Here is a 7,935-nt window from a genome sequence, read left to right as displayed (position 1 = left end):
TGTAGCAGAACTCATGGATGAGCTCCTACACAAAATTTTATCCTCTTTTCCACAGTTAGGGGTAAAGAAGTTGAATTTCCTTGACTACAAATACCTCTGCTGACAGTGGCTGCCTGATTTCTTAAAGACCATTCTACTGATAAACTCAACTGTTGGAAAGTATGAGACAACACAGAAATTTGGTGCTGCCTTACAAAGTCTACTTACATTTTAAGTAGATTCTCTTTGAAACTGGAGGGCTGTGGACCTGTGAGAAGCATAGCAGGCCATAACCCATGTTGTCCAGAGGGCTAGGGGAATTGTTCCCTGCAGCTCTAGAGCAAGGGTCAGTAGGAACACATGCAGAACTGCACACACATTTTATGGCTTGCCCCAGTCCTCTTTGTGAGAAACACACACAATTAAGGGCTTATTAATTAACCATATGTTCTGAACATGGGAAGCACTGATATGTGTAAGCAGTTTCTTCTGCACCCTTCCCTTTAAGACTGTATAGAAGACAAACTACTGTTACACTTCTGCACGTCACTGTAAGAGTCCGCCACATAACTGCTGGTGAAAATTAGTTTGGCTCTGCAGAGGAGGCAGTTCAAATTATAGCTCAGCTGAGTGTTTGGCCTGTGTACTCAGATTTATAGATACCACCAAGCCTATCATATCCAGGTGAAGCATTTGCATACTTGCATGCAGTATTTACATATTAAAGTACAGTATTTACATGTTCTTTATTTTGCATGTCGAGACTTTTGACAAATAAAGGAAACACTTCAAACTGTGTCTTTATTTTTGTTTCCTATGTCTCAGATTTTCCAGAAAAATAAGTTGCTACATCCCCCTCTTTCATCCCCAAAAAGGAGCAGGAAAACGAGTGGCTTTCCTGCAGCAGCTGTTGCACCTGCTGTTTACAGTGAAGCACAGCAATGCTTCTTTTCTGGTCCGCAACATTTCCTCTAGCAGTCAAAGCCAACACATCAAAGTGAAAGCTCCGAAGGAGAAAAACAATGTGACCTATTGTTCCAAGAAAACAAAATAAATCATTTGTAGGAAAGGAGTAAAACTCCTAACTGGATTTTCACAACATAAATATTGGGAAGAAGACCGTGCAAGGCAAGATGTAACGTTTGGTTGTGATGATGCTCGACACGCTACAATTTCTAGAGCTTCACTGTACTCTCACTTGATATGTTCTGACAATAGAAGCAAGGCATACAGTGCATGCCATGACTCTTTGGAGACACACATTGCAGCTCAAGATAAAAACCAGTGTTGGATCCTCTCATTTGCTTCTATTTTTAGTTTTGAAATGTCCCAAATTCTGGAACTCTTCAGTCTGATGAAGTTTGGACCTATTCTTGTAATCACAGTGTTTCTCCTTTTGTTCTTCTTCCTTGCTCTTGTTTGTTGTTCTTATGATGGAAATACCTTGAGGTTCCCACTGAGGGCCCCATTGTGCTAGACAATTACACTGCACAAAGAGGTTGTGATGTAAATAGAGAAACCAGTGTGTGGTAGAGGAAACACAGTAGAGGATCAGCTTGCCTGTACTCTCCTGAAAGGTCAGAAACAGAGGTGGTTAAAACCCTGCTTTGCATTGCCTGGCTTGTAAATTCCTTTTTATTAAAGGAGGAAGTCAAATATGCTACATCATTTTACCTGGATGAGAGGGATTAGATTTTTTTAAAAAACCTAAAATACAAGTTGTTATGCTGTAAGGAGGAGGTGTGGAAACATATACTTGATTGCCAACCAGGATTTCTCAAGAAACTCAATGAAATCTGGAAGATTGCCTGCCTTCATGAAATCATATTATCCAGAGGCACTCGGGTTACCTCCCCTCTTAGCATAAACATATTAGTTTTGACCTTGTGACCTAGATATGTGTAATAAAATCTTCAACTTGCTCTCAGCAGTATTGCTGCAGCCAGGTAGCTGTGGAATGGTGCACCCTATTTCCTGTGATCCCAGTTTGGGGTTCTGATTAGAAAACTGAAGGCATAGAAATCAAAGCTAGTTCCTGTTTTCTGGATGCTGTTTTGGGAGCCCTTCCATCAGAGAAAAGGAAACAGAGCAGAAAAGTCTGTCTAAAAGTAGATCTCTGTCAATTTACTTGAAAGAGTCTGGCATAGCAGATGCAGAAGTGTGTATCCAGCTGAAATAAAAGCAAACACAGTTGTTTCATAAGAAATGGAAATCCAGAATTTGACTCAGTTTCTTCCTATTGTAATGAAAGTCCAGAGGAAATTAATGAAGTAAATGAAACAATTCCACTGCCTTGGTTTAATGACTTCCACACAAAACCCTCAAAGGGTTGGTACATTCTGCCTCCTGGGTTCACAGCACTGGGCCAGGTCCTTGGAATAATAGCAACAGGCTGAAAAGCTGTGTCTCATGCTCTGATGTTAATGCACTGAACTGAAACAGTTGCAAAATAAATACTGAAAATAAAGAACTTTGAACTGGTCAAGAGGTAAAAGCACAGTTTGTAGAGCTTAGTGTAGAGATAACTACACTGAACTTTGATGGCCATTGAGAGGTAGGGGATCAGAGGACTCAACCCATTGCATTCCCTCTACAGCCTTTGCATGGATAAACCATGAGCAAGGTAAAAAAAAGTAAATTTTAAATGTTAAGTATATACAATCCTATAGTGCACTAGCTTGATAAAAAACTCCATTAAAGAGGCTCCTATTTCTGTTCTATTTCCTCTGCTGTATCTGTCACTGACCTTGTCACTTAGGAACATCTTTCTTACCCTGTCTTACTCTCAACAAAGCTACAAATTTACTTTCCCCCATTAATGTGAAATATCATTACCAAGTGTCCGAGAACTACTTATACAGCTATATCTTGCCATTAAAAAATCTTCATTAAAAATATAGAATTTCCTTTATAATGCAACAGGTGTTTGGTAATTAGAGAAAAATCTGATGCAACTGATGGCATGAAACTATAACTAAATGCTCTCTAACCCTCCTGTGTTATATTTTACCATCTGAGAACTGCAAAAGGCTTTGGGGGTCCACACAGTGTTTTTGCTGTATGTGCACAGGGTTAGTACAGACAGGGGTGGCTGCTGGCTGGGGCTAAGGGTGTAAAGCAGCACACCTATTAAAGCTGGAATACAGAAATAATTTCTCAGGCACAGAGTCACAGACAGATGTAGAACTCCCTTTGGTTTTCACTGAGGCTTAGGTACTGCTCTACACTTTCTTCTAGTTTCCCCCTCCCTTCCATCCAAACTAAGATGTAAGATTATTGACCTTGTACTGCTTTCATAGACCAGACAAAACCAACAGGAATAGCTTATTTCAGCACCTGAAAAAAAATAATCTTTAGCAGTGAATGCCTTAAAAAAAAACCCTGAAGACAGATGAATTCTGATGAATCCGGCTGAAGTGCTTTAAGGTATTACTGCCCTGCTGTCGTCTGCCACTCCTGCAGCAGCTGCCCGTGAGTTCAGAGTCAGCAAAAGGGCATGAGGACCAAGGTCCTGGCTGGTCCATCACACAGATGAGCCCATTAATTGAGGGTATCTTTGTGGCAAAATGGGATTACTCTGCTGGCCCACTGCCAGGCAGCAATGCCACCAGACAGGCAGCCACAAATGCCACAGACAGGCAGCAGCTGGGGTGTCAACATGGCCTGTTGTGGGTCAGTCATAATTCCTCCCTTCCCTTCCCTTCCCTTCCCTTCCCTTCCCTTCCCTTCCCTTCCCTTCCCTTCCCTTCCCTTCCCTTCCCTTCCCTTCCCTTCCCTTCCCTTCCCTTCCCTTCCCTTCCCTTCCCTTCCCTTCCCTTCCCTTCCCTTCCCTTCCCTTCCCTTCCCTTCCCTTCCCTTCCCTTCCCTTCCCTTCCCTTCCCTTCCCTTCCCTTCCCTTCCCTTCCCTTCCCTTCCCTTCCCTTCCCTTCCCTTCCCTTCCCTTCCCTTCCCTTCCCTTCCCCTTTTCTCTTTCTTCCTTACCCTCCTTAATCTGTCTCTCCCTTTCTCTTACAATTCTCTCTCTCACCTTTCTATCTGTATTTCTTCACTGCAATACAAGAGTTAGGTCTCCATAGGAAATCCACCTCCAAGCTCCCACCAGTACCCTCCCAGACAATTAAGATTTGTTCCCCCTCCCCCGCAATCTCTTTTTGTTTTGTTATTGTCAGCTGGTCTCTTGGATTAGGGTTTGCAGCTCTCTCTGGGCTCAGGAAAGCTTGGTAGCTTGGCAGGATTTCTTGCCAGATCAGTGATCCTAATGTGAGTGCCAGAATCCTGCAGTTTGCATAATGCTAATTTGCTTTTCAGCCCAAGTTGCCAACTCACATGCTGCTTAGCACATCAAGTAGCAGAAGGAGTGTGTGCTCTACTCCTAGCGAGGAGGAGGAGAGTAATTGGATAGATACCCACTACCTGAAATGGAAACTAATCTAACCAGCTCTGGGTATAAACCTTAATGCACTGCTGAGCTTCTGGTAAAAGGTCATTAGACTGAAACTGTTCGGAGCCAATTAGTTCCTTCTTCTCAAAGCTCTGATTTAGAGTTTTCACTGGCACAATAAGGTTACAAATGCTGCTGCAATTATGGCAATATTAATTCACTCAGACCTAGATCCTGTCACCCTTACTCATTGTAAGGGTAGTAGAACTGGACCTTAATGCCTGTGCCAATGAAATACTGGACATGTCAGGGTGGGGTGATACTGGGAGATAGCACCACACCTAAGGGATGTTGCCAGTCACTGGGCTAAATGCCAGCTACTTTCAGTTGACTGGGTGTGGGGCTATCTCACTGCATTACCACACACTCAAGTGTCTAACTGCAATACCAGTTCTTTCAAAGCAAAAGAAAGCCAGACCGCCTAGAAAAAATCACCTTAGCCATCACCTTTGTTTTCATTCTAAGCCACACACACACCAATGCTGATATAGCTGCAGCATGAGTCCTAAAAGGTGGGACCCTTCTGAACAAGTTGTCCAGGCTGTCTCTCCAATAAACTTGGGGAAGTGAGTAGCTCTGAAGAAAGATTGATCCTTCCTGCATGAGACACCACTCAGGCAGGGTGAGTTGGACTGCCCTCTGAAGGCACTGGAATCTCTCCCTCAGCTGAAGGGCAAGAGGCTCTGTACTGGATCCATTCAGTCAGCTGAAGTTTGTGGAGCTGTACCTCATGCTTAGTGACAGAACCTGAGCCTGCTTTGCATTCTGACTGATGGCTTGGTCACAGACAGGGACTGTGGGTCACAACTCCTGCGCCAGTCAGCTGATGCAACACTCCCAACCCCTTGGGACAGGCAGTGAGACGCTCCTCTTGTCAGCTCCTGAGCAGCAGTGAGTAACTTGGGCGCTGTGAGAAGCCACTTTGATTTTCTCTGTTTGGTCAGCAGGAAAGCACGAGTGCTGGTCCAACAGGCCGTGCAGACCTGCTCCTGGGAGCACGGCTCACCCACGGGTACTCGGTGAGCAGCTTGCTGCTGACATTGTCCCAACGTCCAGCAAGTGCCACGCGGGAAGGAAGGGCTTCCGAGGAGTGCTGAGAGCTCACTCTCTAATCTAGGAGGTGTGGAGATTGCAGGGGACTTGGGTGAGGAATTTACAATTAAGGCTATGAAAGAAACTGGCCGAGTGAGACACAAGCAAGAATTAATGGCCAAATAATATTGCTTAAATTTCTTGATCTTCTATGATTGGATTTTGTTGGTTTGGAAAGTGTAGAGGTGAAATTCTCCCGAATGTGTCTTTTTATTTTGTCCTGTGTGATGCCTTGCATTGTGTTCCTCTCCATTTTAATAAAGCTCCAAATATGTGTAAAAATGGGGACTGGAGTGATTTATTACCCCTCCATTGAAGGCTGTATATTGAGAAACAGAAAAACATTGCTTGTTAAAACACTATCTCTACAGAAACGCCTTATCACTTGGGTTTAGAGGAGCACAGGAACATAAAATATAGTACCATCTGGCAGACAAATGAAAGAGAAGTATTCTTAGGACTTTTGAGAAAGATGTCAAAATCCAGCTCTTTTCTACTCTGTTAGCAATGTGCACTTGCTGTCTCATGGGACAGGGCTGTTGACTCAAACTAAAGGTGCAAGTTGCTTCCACTGCTGAGGACATCACTAGAGGAACACTGTCATGGGGAAGCAAGCATCCTATCAAAGAAACCACTGCCATTTTTGTTTGTCTATGGAGCGTGGTAGATGCATATGAAGAATACATTAGATTTTCAGCATGATATAAACTTAAATAATTCCAGAAGCTGGGGCCCCAAAATTGCTGGCATTCAAGTAGCTGGCTTCATTGGGATGTCTGGATTTATTAGGCATCCTCAGGTAATGCAACAATGCATATGCTTAAGGGATTACATGATAGGGGAGTTAGATGACAAAAAAAAAAAAACAAAAAACCCTGCCCGGCAGCTGAGCTGGGTCGCAGAGATGAAAAGCCTTGCAGAAAGTGTTTTGAAGGGGGTAAATATAAGGTCACTGATAAACTTTTTGAAATCTCTGTGGTTAGTTCTGTTCCTAGTGAGTGTGAGGTTAAGAAGAAAAGAAACCCATTACGAACAGAAAATGATTTCTCAGGAATTACTCTCAAAACAAACAGTCACAGTAAAGCTGCATTTCCTTTCTTTAAGCATCCATACACTTCTGATCTTTAGAATCTCTGATTGTTCAGCTGAAGAGGGTGGTAATTGCCCACCCCAGTGATTCAGCATTCTGGGAATTTCCCAAAGTGGCTTGAACTGAACTATGGTTTTTGCCAGCCTTTTCCAGCTTTGAAATTGTCCTTCTCCCTAAAATGGGCAAATGTCTTTGCTCTCCTAATTGAAAGATAGGAAGGACATTTGACTCATAGTAATGATAAACTGTGACTGTTTGTAAATATGATTTTATCAGACAGCTAACACTGCTACTTTTATTCCCTGTAGAAAATATTGCTTTCCTACCATATTTTACATATTTGTGGCAACTATGTAGGATACAGTACAGTACTAGGTTACAAGATATTGTATTGTACAGCCAGGAAAAGGAATCGGTTTAGCAGAGACAGATATAAACACAGGAAAGAAAGTAGCTCAAGAGTGGAAATTAATGATAAGGAGAGGGCCATTGCAACCAAAAATGTCTGTGGATTAATTGTGATTGACTAAGTCCGTCAGGCAAAGCACTACACTTCAGTGTTGATCATTCTCTGTAAATACTTTCTTTCCTTCTTTCTTTGTAGTATCCCCAAGCTACCTACTACTCTAATAATTTAATGGTGATTCTTTTCCTTTTCTCTTTAGCTATTAAAATTTTCCCTCTTCCATGCTGTGAGTGTGTTAAAACTGAAGCTAGGCAGTGGAAGATAAAAGAGCCAGTAAAACATTTTTCTTTTTTCCCTTTGATTTTCAGGCTTGCTCGGTCTCATGTGTATACATGTGCATCCATGTGTGTATGGCTGGCCTCTGGTACAAATTAAAGTAGCCACACAGAAGGACAAAAAGGCACTTAGCCAGGGTGAAGGATCTGTCTCCATTGTTTCCTCGGAGTGTTGGATTCAACATCCTTTGACTCATAATATGTAATTAAAAAAAAAAAAATCCTAGCAACTCGAAATTAAAACTATTGTTGCTAGAAACTGAGTGCACAAGCAACAAGAGAATGGGTGTCTAATCTGTTATGATTACTTTTCAGGATATTATAAACTTTGGTCCTTCTGAACCCAACAGGAAAATTCCCAGTGACATCAGTGATGTACTAATGGGTTCATAGCCCTTCCTCAGGGTAGGTTCCCGTACCAGGTGGAAGGTGTGAAAAAGCAGAGAAATCCTGTTGGAATGAAAAAGAAATTGCTGTTCAAAGATTATCATCAGCGTGAGCAATCTCAGTAAAGTTCTAATGAGTGTTGTTAACAAACTGAGTTTTATTAAGTTTCCTGTAAAACAATGTGCTTTGGGGGGAGAAAGGGAGG

At 42.5% G+C, this 7,935-nt stretch overlaps 1 long non-coding RNA gene across 1 annotated transcript; it reads right to left on the bottom strand.

The window, feature by feature from the left end:
- Positions 1 to 840: 840 nt before the first annotated feature.
- Positions 841 to 5,169, bottom strand: LOC135298049 (uncharacterized). Its single transcript, XR_010360016.1, has 4 exons — positions 4,868 to 5,169; positions 3,961 to 4,027; positions 3,261 to 3,315; positions 841 to 1,549 (listed from the first exon to the last, which is right to left on the bottom strand). It is a non-coding gene; the product is annotated as an uncharacterized LOC135298049 (long non-coding RNA).
- Positions 5,170 to 7,935: the final 2,766 nt, after the last annotated feature.

This window comes from Passer domesticus, chromosome 3 (assembly GCF_036417665.1).
Source record: "Passer domesticus isolate bPasDom1 chromosome 3, bPasDom1.hap1, whole genome shotgun sequence".
Lineage (NCBI taxonomy): Eukaryota > Metazoa > Chordata > Aves > Passeriformes > Passeridae > Passer > Passer domesticus.
The sequence above is the reverse complement of the archived record's forward strand: the minus strand, read 5'-3'. Positions and strand labels throughout refer to the sequence as shown.